The sequence below is a fragment of the Notothenia rossii genome, assembly GCF_949606895.1.
Source record: "Notothenia rossii genome assembly, chromosome: 6".
Lineage (NCBI taxonomy): Eukaryota > Metazoa > Chordata > Actinopteri > Perciformes > Nototheniidae > Notothenia > Notothenia rossii.
The window spans coordinates 62930176-62945804 of record NC_136909.1 but is presented as its reverse complement, the minus strand read 5'-3'; the positions used below and the strand labels follow the sequence as shown (position 1 = coordinate 62945804).

The window sequence follows — 15629 nt, the reverse complement described above, 5'->3', positions numbered from 1 at the left end:
TTGCTGTGTTTTTTTTTCCATTGGTCAATATACAGTAATAAACCTTAGTTTTACAGTATAATGGATGGTTTTCGGATTCTGGCCGACAGAGCTACGGCACTTGAAATAGAATTCAGCCAGAACACGGCAGACAAGTCAGGCATGTTTGGAATGAGTCCACAACACTCCTGATTGGTTAATATAAACGTCATCGAAGAAACCTGCCAATGAGAACTGTCCGCGCCTCTCGTTCACATTTAAAACATCCACCTTCAGTTTGAGCGGGTCTCCTCCGGTCTCCTCCTGCTAGAGCTACAGCTGTCTGTCTGTATGTTTGCTGCAGGAGTTTATGGATTAATATCGGGATCGTTTTACACGTTAAATATGAGCATTGGGACGTCAACAAAGAACAGAAGACTTGAGATCTGGTTAGTTCTGCAACTGTACGGGGTGAAACATGAATTTAGATAATCCTTAGTTTGTGAATGTTTTATTTTTTATTTAAGGTTACGTTTCTTCTTCTAGTTAGCTGAGTTTCTTCCCGTTAAGTTGGTATGCATCATTAATAGGTTGTTAAATGTTAAGAAGCCCTGAGATGCTGTTTCTTGCAAGATGTTGCGCGGGAAACCTAGCTTAACAGGTGGCTGCTAACATTAGCTTACAGCTTGCAGTGCTGCCCCCTCACCCTCTCGTCTCCAACACGGGAGAATTACACATAAACATGCAGCGGGGTGTCACAGTGTTGTCCAAGTTTAATGTAAAGTTTCACAGCTTTCTTACAGCGGAATCTAGTTTGTTAATGTTCAGTAGCCAACAGCTAGCATAGCATAAAAAGCTAACCGCTAACGTTCGGCTAACTTGCTAGTTAGCTCTGATCTATATATTACAAGCTAACATGACTAGCTAATGTTTGTAATTTTTGTATTACTACATCATACATGCTTGGTCCAAATCACTGCTAAAATTAATTATTTTTGAGAATGTATAGTAAAGCAACACTCAGCCATGCATGAAATAACATAGCAAAATAATACGTGTAATGTTTGACCCATGTTGTGCCTTAGAAGTGTAGTGATAAAAACATGATTTTTATTCAAAAAGTAAGAAAGGGAAAAATTTGAATTGGTGTTGATCCAAAACAGGTTAATTGAGGAATATCTGGAATCCTGAATGGTTAAAGTAATTTATTGCAAAGATATTTACAATTAAATCTAATTCGGGTCACTTTTGACACATGTTGGTTTTATGTTGTGTAACAAAGGGTTAACATAAAGGCTGTGATGTTCACTCTTTGACCAGTGGAAAGTGAGGACTATGGAAGAGAAGATGTGATGGCTTTGTGTGGAAAGCTGCTGAAGCCAGCCTGTGTCCCTCATCAGTCTCTCCAGGCAGCACCCAGCTATTCTTCCATCTTGCAGATGAAAATACTTTGATATGTGAGTAATAACTAACTTGTGTCTAACATAATTGTGTGTGTGTGTGTGTGTGTGTGTGTGTGTGTGTGTGTGTGTGTGTGTGTGTGTGTGTGTGTGTGTGTGTAAAATTACGGTGTTTTCCTGTAAAATCTTTAAGGACAATTCCCGTAAATTAATGGCTTATTCACTTTATTTCAGTTAAAGTATTTTTTTACAGTGCAGGCAATGTTACCAACACCAGAGGAAACCAGCCCGACCCACCAACCAGCACAGACAAGGTTAGAGAAAAGTACCAGTCATATCAGTCAAATAATATCAGTCATTTCATATTAGTAACTCCAGTAGAACATGAAATATTCCTCAATGAGTATGCAAGATCAAGTAAATAAATGTTAAGTTTCAACTGATTAGAGTAACAATACAGATGACCTGTTTTTAACGTTTCTATAATCCTACCTTCCACACCTGCAGGATGAACCTGATGACATCATCACCTATGCCTCCATCAACCACTCAGTCAACATGAGACTGCTCCAAAAGCTGATATAAGGGAAGCTTTTGCAGTATGAGTATACAGCACAACTATGTCATCCCCATGCTATCCACTGTCTAAAGCTTTATTATGTTCTCAGACGGATGATACTGTGGTGATCTATGCCTCGGTTACACCTCTGCCAGCTGGCAGCAGCCAGAGGGCAGCAGCCAGAGGGGGACCCTGCTGACTACAAGGCCATCCACATTATCTATGCCGAATTGCCCACTTCAAGGAGGATGGCATCTCCCTTAAAGCTGATGTGAGTATAAATCGCATGTACACACTAGTGCTATCAAATAAATACTCAAACTTCGACTAGCCGTTAACTTTGGGGGGAAAAAGCTGGAATACGCGAAAAATAGCACAGATAATCTAATATATATATATATATACAAGGTGGCGTTGGTGGGTGGGCATGATGGGACAATGTCTGGCCATAAATAGCAAATGGAAGTTAAAAACTGGTATTATTCACAATAATTTGAGTTGATAAAACACTGAAACACAACATTAGGTGATAATATATGTATTATGGATTTACAATCAGTTATAAGGGAACGCTCAATGTTGACCGGGAAGGCACAGGTAGTTAACAGGAAACAAATACACAATACACCTCAGGTGCTTGTTAGTATGTTTTTATAAATTATAAACAGAGGATTTGACCGCGTCGCTATGGTTGATACTTTTAGAAACAGGCTTTTAAATAAAATCTTGAAGTATTTTACAAGTAAAACTACATTTAGCTTTAATCCCATGTAATTGTAGAATAAACACAGTCTTCCTTTGAAGATGTATAAGTCAGGTGTCTTGAGTAGTCAACATTACCTAAAAATCATTGTACATATTTGTAAATATTATTTTCCACTTGTTACCATTGTGAGTCTATTTCTATGCAGCTCTGCGTGATTTTGCGGCTACAATTCAGGCTAATACGCTACCAGAGGTGGAATAAGTACTCAGATATTGTACTTGAGTAAAAGTATAAGTACTCAGATCTTGTAGTGAAAGTAGAAGTTCAATCAGGAGAGACGTGATGTATGAAATACATGTTTATTATCGGGTCACATTATATAAATGAAACATAATGATGACAGTTTATAACAAGTGAATGAAATGGTGTTTGGCGATTAGGCCCAGGTTTGGTAGGATGTCATTCGGGAAGGGAAGAACCGTTTCCGATGAACCCCCCCGGGTCTAGACACTGGTGGTGGTGATAAGTGGTTAGGTCCGGTTGGAAGGGAGAAGGTTGAGCTTGGCCCTGAGTTGGAAGCAGGAGGCGAAGGGGTGGAGGAGGGTTGCGCGTTGACACCTGGAAGACAGCTGATGGAAAAGGGGAGAGCATATATAGAGGGATTAACAGGTGCGATAATTAGGCTTGTGAATGGAGGGAAGTGATAGGCTAGCTTGAGGAGTGGCGCTCCCTATCATTTAGTGAAGGGAGCGAGTATTGCCATGACGTGCAATACGAAGTGATAGGTCTTCCTGCCTGAACTTGCACTGAGCTTCATTTTAATCAGGAGAGACGTGATGTATGAAATACATGTTTATTATCGGGTCACATTATATAAATGAAACATAATGATGACAGTTTATAACAAGTGAATGAAATGGTGTTTGGCGATTAGGCCCAGGTTTGGTAGGATGTCATTCGGGAAGGGAAGAACCGTTTCCGATGAACCCCCAAAAGAAGTGAAAGTATGAAGTACTGAACGTGATGAAATCTTACCTTGTGGGATGCAGTGGAAATCTATGGATGAAATGAGAGGTTAATACATGTGGGGATTTAGACATACTGATGCCTCCTAGGCATCCTCCCTGGACGTACAGGGCTTCCTGGACATACAGGGCATCCTGGACATACAGGGCATCCCGGACGTACGGGGCGTCCTGGACGTACAGGGCATCCTGGACATACAGGGTATCCTGGACATACAGGGCATCCCGGACGTACGGGGCGTCCTGGACATACAGGGCATCCTGGAGGTACGGGGCATCCCGGACGTACGGGGCATCCTGGACGTACAGGGCATCCCGGACGCACGGGGCAACCTGACTTCACAGAGACACATTTTATACGGACCCGAAGGTTACAACCTGGACGTACAGGGTTAGACATGCAAGGATAAACATGAGCAGCGGGGCGAATATACGTGCTGACATGCTAAGAACCACCACCAGTTATATGCATACGTACCAATTTTAAGGTTGGAGAGACCTTTGGATAGCCAGCACGGCACTGAAGTTCGGACGAATGTAGGATGAGAAGCGGTTGTTGTAGGGAAGAGGAATAATTACCTTGATTGCGGCAGGTTTGCTGCACCTATCCTGAACGAGCCCTGAAATGCTCTTAAGACACCACCACCAGTTATATGCTTGTTTACCATAGGTAAGCTGGAGAGATCTTGGATAGCCGGCACGAGCCGATGCCCGGCGAAGAGGGAGATGTAGACAATGTAATGCGGCTGTTAGCTTGAGTACAATGATGCATGAATATCATACCCTGCTTAACATAAGCCATGTGAGCATGAAACCAATATATGAGTGCAATATGAGCAGCATGAAATAATATTTGCTTAGGTAAATACTGAGACATGACCCATGATATAGGCAGGGCTCAACGCTAACTTTTAAAAGTGGTTGCCAGGCTGGCAACCAGGCATCCGCTTTTGGTTGCCAAAACTGAAAATACAGTTGCCCTTTTTTAGATACCTTATATTTTAAATAATTAAGATGCTATACAGTTATACATCAACTAAAAATGAACATGTGACACAAGAATGTTCAAATGCTTTACAATAAGTAATTAACGCACTTATTTGAACCTAAGCGGTAGTAACCTTGTCCACCCTCAATTGCTGGTATACAATAGGGGTTTCACCAACTAATCGACTAGTCGACTACCTTAACCACTAGTCGGCGCTGTAGGCCCTAGTCAACTAGTCGTGAAAAAAATGGAGGTAAACGAGGTGCTGCAAAATGCTCCAAAACACGTCCAACATTCTTATGTATGGCAGTACTTCAACGAAGATGTAACCAACTCCACAGTGAAGTGTCAGTTGTGTACAGTTGTACTGAAGTACAATACAAATGCATCTGCTATGCGCAACCATCTGAAGATGAAAACACCCGCTGCCGACAGCTAGCACTAGCAGTAATGCTAGCACCCGTGAGCAACGGACCGGCGTCAGCACTGAACAGAGGCAAACGAACAGCAAGAAAACACGGGTCAACAGTGATGCGGATGATGAGCTACGGGATTACTGCCAGTGGACGCCGCATATCCCTACAATGGATAATCCACTGGAGTGGTGGGCAGAAAACGTGCACCGCTTCCCCCGCTTTCGAGGAGCTACCTGGCTATTCCAGCCACAAGCACCCCGAGTGAGAGGGTTTTTTCCCTGGCAGGCAACACTGTCACCCGAAAGCAGTCAAGCCTCCTTCCCTCACATGTCGATGCGTTGGTGTTCAAACCAAAAATATGGAAAGGTGGACGTTATCGTGGAGGACAGCGAAGTGTTGCGCAATGCGCTGTTGCGCACTGGATTTACGTGGCATTTATGTAAACAAGAGTTTTTTGCTGTCGATTTTGGTGAGTCCAGTTACTGTTTGTTATTTACTCAGCCATGTAACACAAATTAAAATGCAGTGTTTAATGTTACTGTATGAGTATAAAATACAGTTGTACACCTCTCTTTGTGTGTCTTTCTTATGACGTAACGACTAGTCGACCAGTCGACTGCTATTTTGAAAAACGTGTCGACTAGTAAATATTGGTAGTTGTGAAACCCCTAGTATACAATATACCAGTAGTGCTGCTGTTGTCCTGTTCTTCATAGATCCCTCACAAATGAATTGAGCAAGTCACTAGTTTCTTCATCATCCGTTGTCTCCCTTTCAAATGTGGGTTTTCTTGACCTTTGTGCTGACCCCCACCATAGACCCATTGGCCCTTCAGCATTGAAGTCTTGGATTGGCCAGACTAATACATTTCTAATGTTAAATAAATGAAAACCATTCACAGTTAAACATTTGATATTAATTATTGATGCTGTAAATTACCTTTAATATGTCTAACTATATTTAAAATGTGTTACCTTTATATAGAAGTGATTATAATTTAATGCAACCATTTTTCTATGGTAAAGTTTCGTTTTGCACTTTTATTTTGGTAGTAATAAGATCGGGACTCTTATTTTGAAGGAAATTTTACCGGAAGTGAATGGAAAACATTCCTTTTTGTTTTTTGTTCGGGTTTTACCTTACGCTTCATCAGTTGAATCGCTTTGAACATTCGTTTGAGAAGTTGAGGTGTTGGCTGAACTTTTACCACACAGTCAAACAACTTATTTTTGCTTCGCCATTTTGTTGTAAAACGAACACACGGCGCACCGCGCACGCGAGTAAACGTGCATCACTTTCTGGCTCCGTAATCACGCCAATACACGTGCAATTTAAGTATCAGGTTCCGACTGGTCACAACAATTAAATATCACTCTTAAAACAAATATGAACATTTATCTATTTTGGGGTGCACGTTTTGCTGTCCTTATTTCTTATGTTAAAAACTGGTTGCCACTGATGGCAACCAAAGTCCAAGAATTGGTTGACATTTTTCTGAATGGTTGCCAATGGCAACCTGGCAACCGTTACTGTCGAGCCCTGATATAGGACTAGCTTAATTAGCAGTTTAATTACGCCACGGTGAGACGTGGATGCTGATGTGCTGGTTGGGTGATTAGACTGTCTTCTATCCTCTTACATGAACTTATTTCTCCCTGAAAGAAACCCCCCCCCAAAAAACCACGGATGGGCAGCATCCGTGGCTGTGTTGAAGCTTGAAACTGCGGTACTTACTGAGCATGTGAAGGGTAGTAGTTACCCGAACTGCATAACTCCATGCTGTAACGAGTTACACCCGAAGCTGCCTGAAACTCACCTTAACCCTGAACTAAAGGCAACAATGCATAAACGAACTTCTCTCTTTTTCTCTCTCCTTATTCTTCTTCTCTTTCCTCCTCTCTTTTCTCTTTCTTCCGTTCTTTTCTTTTTCTCTCTCCTTTTTTCTTCGTTCTTCTCTTCTTTTGCTTTTCTCTTCCTCGACCTTCTTCTTTGCTCTTCTTCTTCTCTCTGTTTTCTTTTCTTCCTCTCTTTTTCCTCTTCTCTTGCCTGTTTTAGCGGTGAGGCGCAGGGAAAGGAGGCAAGCCTGCTGTGCACTGAACCTGCTAGCCGTCTATGACGCACTTAGTGTCCAGTACTGGCTACTGAGCCGGGAGGAGAAGTAGCTTTGATGGGATGTAGCTTAAGCCCTGCCTGCCTGCAAGAGGGGTTGTATTTGAAGCCAGAAATGGATGAAGCTTCGCGAGCAATGAGGGCCCGTTCCGCGTGAAGCCGGAAGCGCCGCATTAGAGCGGCCCTGATGCCAGTGATGCTCTCTGTCGACTGAAGGCGTGCGTCAATTGTTTGCCTGAAGTAGCCCCTTTCCATTAAGCCGGAGGAACTTCTGTGGAGCCCGATGTCCTTGTCTTTTCCTTCCGCGTCCGGGTTTGCGGGGTGGCCGGCTAGAACCGCTAGCCAACTGGGGAACGCCGCCTGTAGCCTAATCCGCAAGACTGCGGAACTGATGAATATATACCTGGAGCTGGGACGAAGCCCTGCTGCTGGTTGCGTGTTGACATCTGGAAGACAGCTGATGGAAAAGGGGAGAGCATATATAGAGGGATTAACAGGTGCGATAATTAGGCTTGTGAATGGAGGGAAGTGATAGGCTAGCTTGAGGAGTGGCGCTCCCTATCATTTAGTGAAGGGAGCGAGTATTGCCATGACGTGCAATACGAAGTGATAGGTCTTCCTGCCTGAACTTGCGCTGAGCTTCATTACTCAGATGTTGTACTTGAGTAAAAGTAGAAGTACCAGAGTGTAGGAATACTCTGTTACAGTAAAAGTCCTGCATTCAAAAATGATCCTCAAGTAAAAGTATAAAAGTATTATCATCTAAATATAGTGAAAGTAACGACAGTAAAAGTAGTCATTGTGCAGATTGGTCCTTTTCAAAATAATATATATGATATGTTTTATAATGATTGATCGTGAAAGTGTTCTCAAAGCTGGTAAAGGTGCAGCTAGTTTGAATGACTTTGTATACTGCAGGGTAGCTTGTGGATTTACTCCAGGCGGAACTAAAGTCTGATTTAACACTCGATGATATTTCACATCATTCACATCTGTAAAGTAACTAAAGGTGTTAAATACATGTAGTGGAGGAAAAGTACACCATGTACCTCTGACTTATGTTTACTGCCAACCTAAAAGTACCTGAACAATAGTAATCAATAATGTATTGAAAAGTTATTTGGCTGATTGTTTTATATCGGCTCAGCCAGGTTATATGGGATAACCAGTCTACTTACAGAACGCTCAGGTCACTCATTTTGAAATATTAAACTTAGTTTTCTTTTCTTACATTTTTCATCCTCGTGTAGAATGCTATTATGAAATTGGTTGTTTATAGTTTATAGAATAAAGAACATCTGATTTAATGTGAGGTAGGGAAATAATTATTTGAGTATGAGTATGTGTATATAAATATGTAATTTACAACAGCTGTAAGATGCTTGAAAATGCACCTTGAAAATGCACCTTGAAAAGTGCTTGAATTTGACTTTGGAAAAGGTGTAAGAACCCTGAATAGGTGTGTCATTTCGAATCCAGCCAAAGTCCTTGGGGCTTGGTGTCCAGAGTTGTGAATCCATATATTCCTTCTGTTGGTGATTCAAATTTTTCTGACGGGGCATTTTATAGCTAAACATTTAACAACTCGCACTCTCAAAGCTGACAGTACTCTGTGTTCACATTTCCCAAATGTGTAATAGTGGCAAATATCAATACAGACTATTTCAATTAAGTTTGTTTCAAGAAATGGTTATCCTGCTTTTAAGGACTTTCCAGTGAATCATAGTTACCTTTTCCCTGTTTTTTGTTCCACCCCAGATGCACCAAGGATCGAGCTGATTACTGCCAATTCGGAGGAGGATTGTTGTCCGGTGATTGACTGTCATTCATATAATCTGAAACACACACACACACACACACACACACACACACACACACAACACACACACACACACACACACACACACACACACACACACACACACACAGTAGTTTACATATTTTAACATTTGTGTTTCATTTAAGGTCTGTACTGTAATTCTACAAAAAATGAATCATTAAATGTTGTGTTTAGATTGTACTTCTATAGGTTTAACATTACATACTGTCTTTAAACATTAAATCTAAACAAACAATTCAAGCTAAAGTTTGAAATGATTTAAACTGTTTGAGCTGTTTACAGCACTTGCTTCCAAAATAAAATTGTTATTTTACAAACTTGAGCAAGTGTTAGCACTTTACTTTTTATTCTTCATTATTTTGCAGAATCTATAGTAAAATCCATAGGTAAATTCTATAGAATATCTGCAAACATTCTATAGTATTCTTCAAAGAAGTTCTATAGAAATGTCCAAAGATTCTATAGAATATAGGGCACACATTATATAGTATTCTACAGAATGGTATTCTACAGAAAAGTTCTATAGAAAGCATCCATGGGGTTTTCTATAGGATTCTATAGATTATTTTCTACAAAAAAACATCTACACAGTATATATTTTCTATAGTACTATATCATTCTATAGATTATTTCCCAGAATCTATAGTAACATTTCTATAGTATATCCGCAAAAATCCTGTAGTATTTTACAGACAATTTCTATAGAATTCGTCCATAGATTATTCTATAGTATGCTATAGATTATTTCCCAGAATCTATAGGAACATTTCTATAGTATATCCGCAAAAATCCTGTAGTATTCTACAGACAATTTCTATATAATTCGTCCATAGATTTTTCTATAGTATTCTATAGATTTTTTGCTAAGGGTTGTGTACCCAAATCTCCCGCTGGTCCAAAAAAAGTAGGAACAGCATCGTCCTTCAGTGCCCTACCCTGTACATATCCGGTATGAATCGCACCATTTTTTGTGAAGCTATGCTCCGTGAAATGCTGCGCACACAGTAAAATACCGGCTCGAACATCTGAAGGAACAGTGTTAAAAAGGAATGTCAACCACTGACTGGATACAGTTTTGAACTGAACCTGAGATTCCAACAGTATATATGCTAGGCTGGCAGAGGGTGCGGCCATAGCTCTGGGCGTGGCTACTGGGTGCTTCTACGACACAGCACCCAGGAAGTAAACAATGGACAATGACGTTTCACCAACGAGGCGTTTTGGGGAGGTATTTTCTGTTTTAGAGTTTTACTCGCTACAGGGTGTACTTTGAGGGTTTTGACTCTGCAGACCGTTTACATGTATAAAAACCTTCATAACACACAAGGGGAGGGGTAATACCCGGAAAAGCATGACATGTGCCCTTTAACTTAATGCCATTGAAGACCACTTTTGACCAGACTACGACACAGGTGAGCCATATTAGCGTTTTTAGCTACCTAGCGCCATATGTTTTGATGTCTGTTATTATCTCCGCGAGTTTGTATAATTGAGTGATAATGAGGTAAGGTAAGGTAAGGTATAGGTACGTTTATTTATATAGCACATTTCAGACGCAGAGGCAATTCAAAGTGCTTTACATGATCATTAACACATGATAGTAGAACAGAGAGGAACACAATAAATAAACATAATGGAATAACAGTTTCATAAAAACAATGCATTAATGAGATATAAAATATTTTTAAAATGATATTGTAAATACAGTAAGTGCTAAAACAAGTTAAAAGGCTTCTGGGTAAGCAGCTGTAAAAAGTAGTGTTTTTAGCCTCGACTTAAAATAACTCAGCGTTGGTGAAGACCTCAGGTTTTCTGGAAGTTTATTCCATTTGTGGGGAGCATAAAAACTAAAAGCAGCTTCGGCGTGTTTGGTTCTGAGCCGGGGAACAATGAGTAAGCCCGCCCCCGATGATTTCAGAGATCTGGGGGGCTCGTAACAGGGCAACATGTCAGACATATATTGGGGTTCCAAACCATTTAACGCTTTATAAGTTAACAATATAATTTTAAAATCGATTCTGTGAGCTACTGGTAGCCAGTGCAGAGACCTGAGTACTGGGGTGATGTGTTCTACTCTTTTTGTTTTGGTCAGGACTCTGGCAGCGGCGTTCTGGATTAGTTGTAGTTTTCTAACCGATTTTTTACAGAGACCTGTAAATACACTATTACAGTAATCAAGCCTGCTAAAAACAAAGGCGTGAACTAGTTTTTCAAGGTCTTGTTGAGACATCAATGTTCTAAGACTGGCTATGTTTTTCAGGCGATAGTATGCTGATTTAGTAATTGTGTTGATGTGGGATTTGAAATTGAGGTCGGGGTCCAAAACTACGCCTAGATTTCTCACCTTTTCCGGTGTATTTAGCAGTAGGGCTTCTAGTTTAGCACTTACTTCAGCCCGTTCCTCCCTTTTGGCACCAAAGATAATTGTCTCTGTTTTGTTTTTGTTTAATTGTAGGAAATTGTTGCTCATCCAGCTACTGATTTGTTCCATGCAGTTGGTGAGGGATTGTAATGGTCCGTAGTCGCCAGGCTTTATTGTAATGTATAACTGAGTGTCGTCTGCGTAATTGTGGTATGACATTTTGTTAACTTTTAAGATCTGGGCTAGTGGAAGCATGTACATGTTAAATAGAATTGGACCAATAATTGACCCTTGGGGAACTCCACAAGTCATTGCAGTTTGTTGCGATTTAAAAGAACCAACAGACACAAAGAAGTCTGTATCAAACTGTATCAAAAGCGGCACTGAGGTCCAGCAGTACCAAAATAGTGATTTGTCCCTTGTCTGTGTTTAAATATATATCGTTTAAGACCCTCATAAGTGCAGTATCGGTGCTGTAATGGGCTCTGAATCCAGACTGGAGAGCATCAAAGCAGTTATTTTGTGCCAAAAGAAAGTTGAGTTGATGGAAAACGGCTTTTTCTATAATTTTAGATTTTAGAAGGGTAGGTTTGAAATTGGCCTATAATTCTGCATGATTGAGCTGTCTAGGGTTGTTGTTTTTTTTAAAGAGGCTTGATTACTGCTGTTTTTAGTGTTTTGGGGAACTGTCCCAAGCTAAGGGAGGTGTTGACTATCTCTAGTAGCTCTGATGCCATGCAGTTAAAAAAGTTTTTCAGGAAGTTTGTGGGAATACTATCTAAGCAGCAGGAGGAAGAACTTAAATGCAACACTAGTATGTCTTCAAGGGCATTATGGCTGACGGGATCAAACTGTGTCTTGCGGATTAAGTGTATTTTAAGAGGATGAATGGTTGCCATAGACCCCTTTCCCGAAATGGAGGCCCTCACCGTTAATCTTATATATTTTGGTTGTAAAGAATGATGCAAATTTGTTGCATGACTCAGTAGAGAGGAGTTCAGGGGCAATTAGTATGCGGGGGTTTGATAGCCGGTCAACAGTTGAAAATAACGCACGGGTGTTATTGCTGTTTTTGATGATTATTTCTAGACCCTCCAGAAAAACGCGATTCTGCGATCGCAGAATTTACCGCATAATCAGCAAAATGGTGCAGATTTTTAAAAGGCCGGGGTGGGATTAAAATAGCCCAATTGCTTTTACAATAAATAAACATTGAATGTGTTTGATTGAATAGTAAAGGGGTTTAACGTTAGTGGCAGGTTGTGTGTGAGAGAGAATAAATAAGACAGCCCAATATTTAAAAAAATTGTTATTCTTTTTTCCCGCATATTTAGCATATTTCGCAATTTTACCGCATAAAATCACATAAAAACCCCGCATGTTTAATCGCATAATCAAGGGTTTTAGCCCGCATAATCAAGGAATTTAGCCCGCATAATCAAGGATTTTTGCCCGCGTTTTTCTGGAGGGTCTATTATATCAGAGAAAAAGGAGCGTCTTGCGTTCCGTAGTTCGTGATTATAACTATGAAGACTGTCCTTAAATATCTCAACATGAATGAGAAGTTGTGACTTGCGCCACCCGCGTTCCGCTTTTCTACAATGTTGTTTGCACTGCCTCACTAGCGTGGCATTTCTCCATGGTGCTTTATTACCAGAGGTTGGTTTTGCTTTAATGAGGGTACCCTTCGATTATGTGTCACCTCACGATGTGAAATGATGTCATGGATGTGCAGCAAAGATAAATAATAAGGTTTTGTGAGTGAATTTCGGTGCAGTCATCTGTTAGCATTTTTCGCTCGTTGCTAATTCAGAGGCTCAGCGTTAGCATTGTGTTTTTTTTTTGGAGATCTTTTTAAAAAAAGGATCAGTTAGATGAGTTTCTTCCCTTTACATTTACGTTTATTAAATGAACATTGCCTCAGACACTTTTTCCTGCAAGATGTTGCGGCAGTGCCCCGGTACCGGGGTCTCTCGGGCTTAACAGGTTAACCATTGGATTAACCTTCAGCAGCGTTTTTATCGTTCTGATGCCATTGAACACAACTTTTGATCAGAACAACAGCAAAGGTAAGACTATTTGCGTGTTTGCTCCGCAAAGCTACGTGGTGTGATGTCTGGGTTTGTATCCCATCCCGCGAGTTCTGGTCGCTCAGTGATGATACTTATATTTCTGGAATCTGTTGAATCTCAGCTTGCTAGATTATGTCTTGTTTGTGCAGATCTGATACGTGGTGGAGTGTTTCTACCGTGTAATTCAGAGGCTCAGCATTAGACTTGTGTTTCGTTTGGCTAAACATTTTTCATATCGTCAGTTAGCTGAGTTTCTTCCCGTTAAGTGGATATGACACATAAATAATTTGTTAAATGTTAAGAAGCCCTCAGACGCTGTTTCTTGCAAGATGTTGCGTTTTGCCCCCGCAGGTGGGGCATGGGGCTTAACAGGTGGTAGAAAATGCACAGGTACATAAAGGGTTGGGAGGGTCCTTACAAAAGTATTCTGTTACAATTACTAGTGACCACAACAAATATGTAATCAGTAACTTAAACGGAGTACTAGGGGTTTCACAACTACCAATATTTACTAGTGGACACGTTTTTCAAAATAGCAGTCGACTAGTCGTTACGTCATAATAAAGACACACAAAGAGAGGTGGACAACTGTATTTTATATTGGAACTCATACAGTAACATTAAACACTGCATTTTAATTTGTGTTACATGGCTGAGTAAATAGCAAACAGTAACTGGACTCACCAAAATCGACAGCAAAAAACTCTTGTTTACATAAATGCCACGTAAATCCAGTGCGCAACAGCGCATTGCGCAACACTTCGCTGTCCTCCACGATAACGTCCACCTTTCCATATTTTTGGTTTGGTTTGAACACCAACGCATCGACATGTGAGGGAAGGAGGCTTGACCGCTTTTGGGTGACAGTGTTGCCTGCCAGGGAAAAAACCCTCTCACTCGGGGTGCTTGTGGCTGGAATAGCCAGGTAGCTCCTCGAAAGCGGGGGAAGCGGTGCACGTTTTCTGCCCACCACTCCAGTGGATTATCCATTGTGGGGATATGCGGTGTCCGCTGGCAGTAATCCCGTAGCTCATCATCCGCATCACTGTTGACCCGTGTTTTCTTGCTGTTCGTTCGCCTCTGTTCAGTGCTGACGCCGGTCCGTTGCTCACGGGTGCTAGCATTACTGCTAGTGCTAGCTGTCGGCAGCGGGTGTTTCATCTTCAGATGGTTGCGCATAGCAGATGCATTTGTATTGTACTTCAGTACAGCTGTACACAACTGACACTTCACTGTGGAGTTGGTTACATCTTCGTTGAAGTACTGCCATACATAAGAATGTCGGACGTGTTTTGGAGCATTTTGCAGCACCTCGTTTACCTCAATTTTTTTCACGACTAGTTGACTAGGGCCTACAGCGCCGACTAGTGGTAAAGGTAGTCGACTAGTCGATTAGTTGGTGAAACCCCAACTGAGTACCACAATATAAAAGTAATGTAACCTGATTACTTCCTGTTACTTCTGAATTACATCATTATCAAATACAATGCAAATAAATAAAAGAGTATTTGAATAAGATGTGTTATACTTAAGTGCATTTCGTAAGACAACAGAACAATGTAACCTTAGAAAATAATAAACCAAGATATTTAGAATAAAAAATGTGTCCTCTGCTCAGAGATTTTATTGATAGGAAAAGCTGCCTTTCATTCAGCATATTCAGGCAATACACCAACAATGAAACACATGAGCACATACTACAGTATAAAAAAGCAAAAACAAAGTCAGCAAAGTGGAAAGAATGGACAATATGTACCTTCATTTAAATATATAGTACTAAATGTACTTATAATGGCTGCTGTTTTTGTTATTCTTTAAAGTTTGATGAATGAATCTAGATATAGCTGTCAAAATGTATAAAAATGTCAAAGTTTCCCTCTGAAATGAGAAGTATAAAGTAGTAGGCAAATAACTACATTATTTCAATTCATTTCAACATCCTCAGCATCACATATTGATAAAACATGTTAAATTCCTGGATTTTAAGAGTCAAATCTGAAACAATTTTGGAGAAACATGTTGTGCTCTATTGCTACTTGATGTCTAGGTGTCCTTTAGCATGACGCTGCAGTGCATGACATTAAGGATTTTGTGAGATGGCCCTGTGGGCCATCTAAGCTAATTTACAGATGGCCCTGAGCCCAATAGAGATTGCCCTGAAAAATGTGCGCGGACGAAATGACGCACGAAGGGT

At 40.7% G+C, this 15629-nt stretch overlaps 2 long non-coding RNA genes across 3 annotated transcripts in view; one reads left to right on the top strand and one right to left on the bottom strand.

Moving 5' to 3' along the window:
• Positions 1 to 224: 224 nt before the first annotated feature.
• Positions 225 to 9040, top strand: LOC307044897. 2 transcript variants are annotated; one of them, XR_013809731.1, is made up of 5 exons: positions 225 to 407; positions 1241 to 1415; positions 1593 to 1672; positions 1866 to 2188; positions 8920 to 9040. It is a non-coding gene; the product is annotated as an uncharacterized lncRNA (long non-coding RNA). The 2 variants fall into 2 exon arrangements; XR_013809732.1 differs by having other exon boundaries at positions 228 to 407; positions 1279 to 1415.
• The window catches only part of LOC307044898, a 32887-nt gene continuing 20226 nt past the window's right edge, over positions 2969 to 15629 (bottom strand). Inside the window, exons 2-3 of the long non-coding RNA XR_013809733.1 lie at positions 8892 to 8996; positions 2969 to 7618 (exon numbers count right to left, since the gene is read on the bottom strand). This is a non-coding gene — a long non-coding RNA (uncharacterized lncRNA). The remainder of the gene's footprint in view (positions 7619 to 8891; positions 8997 to 15629) is intronic.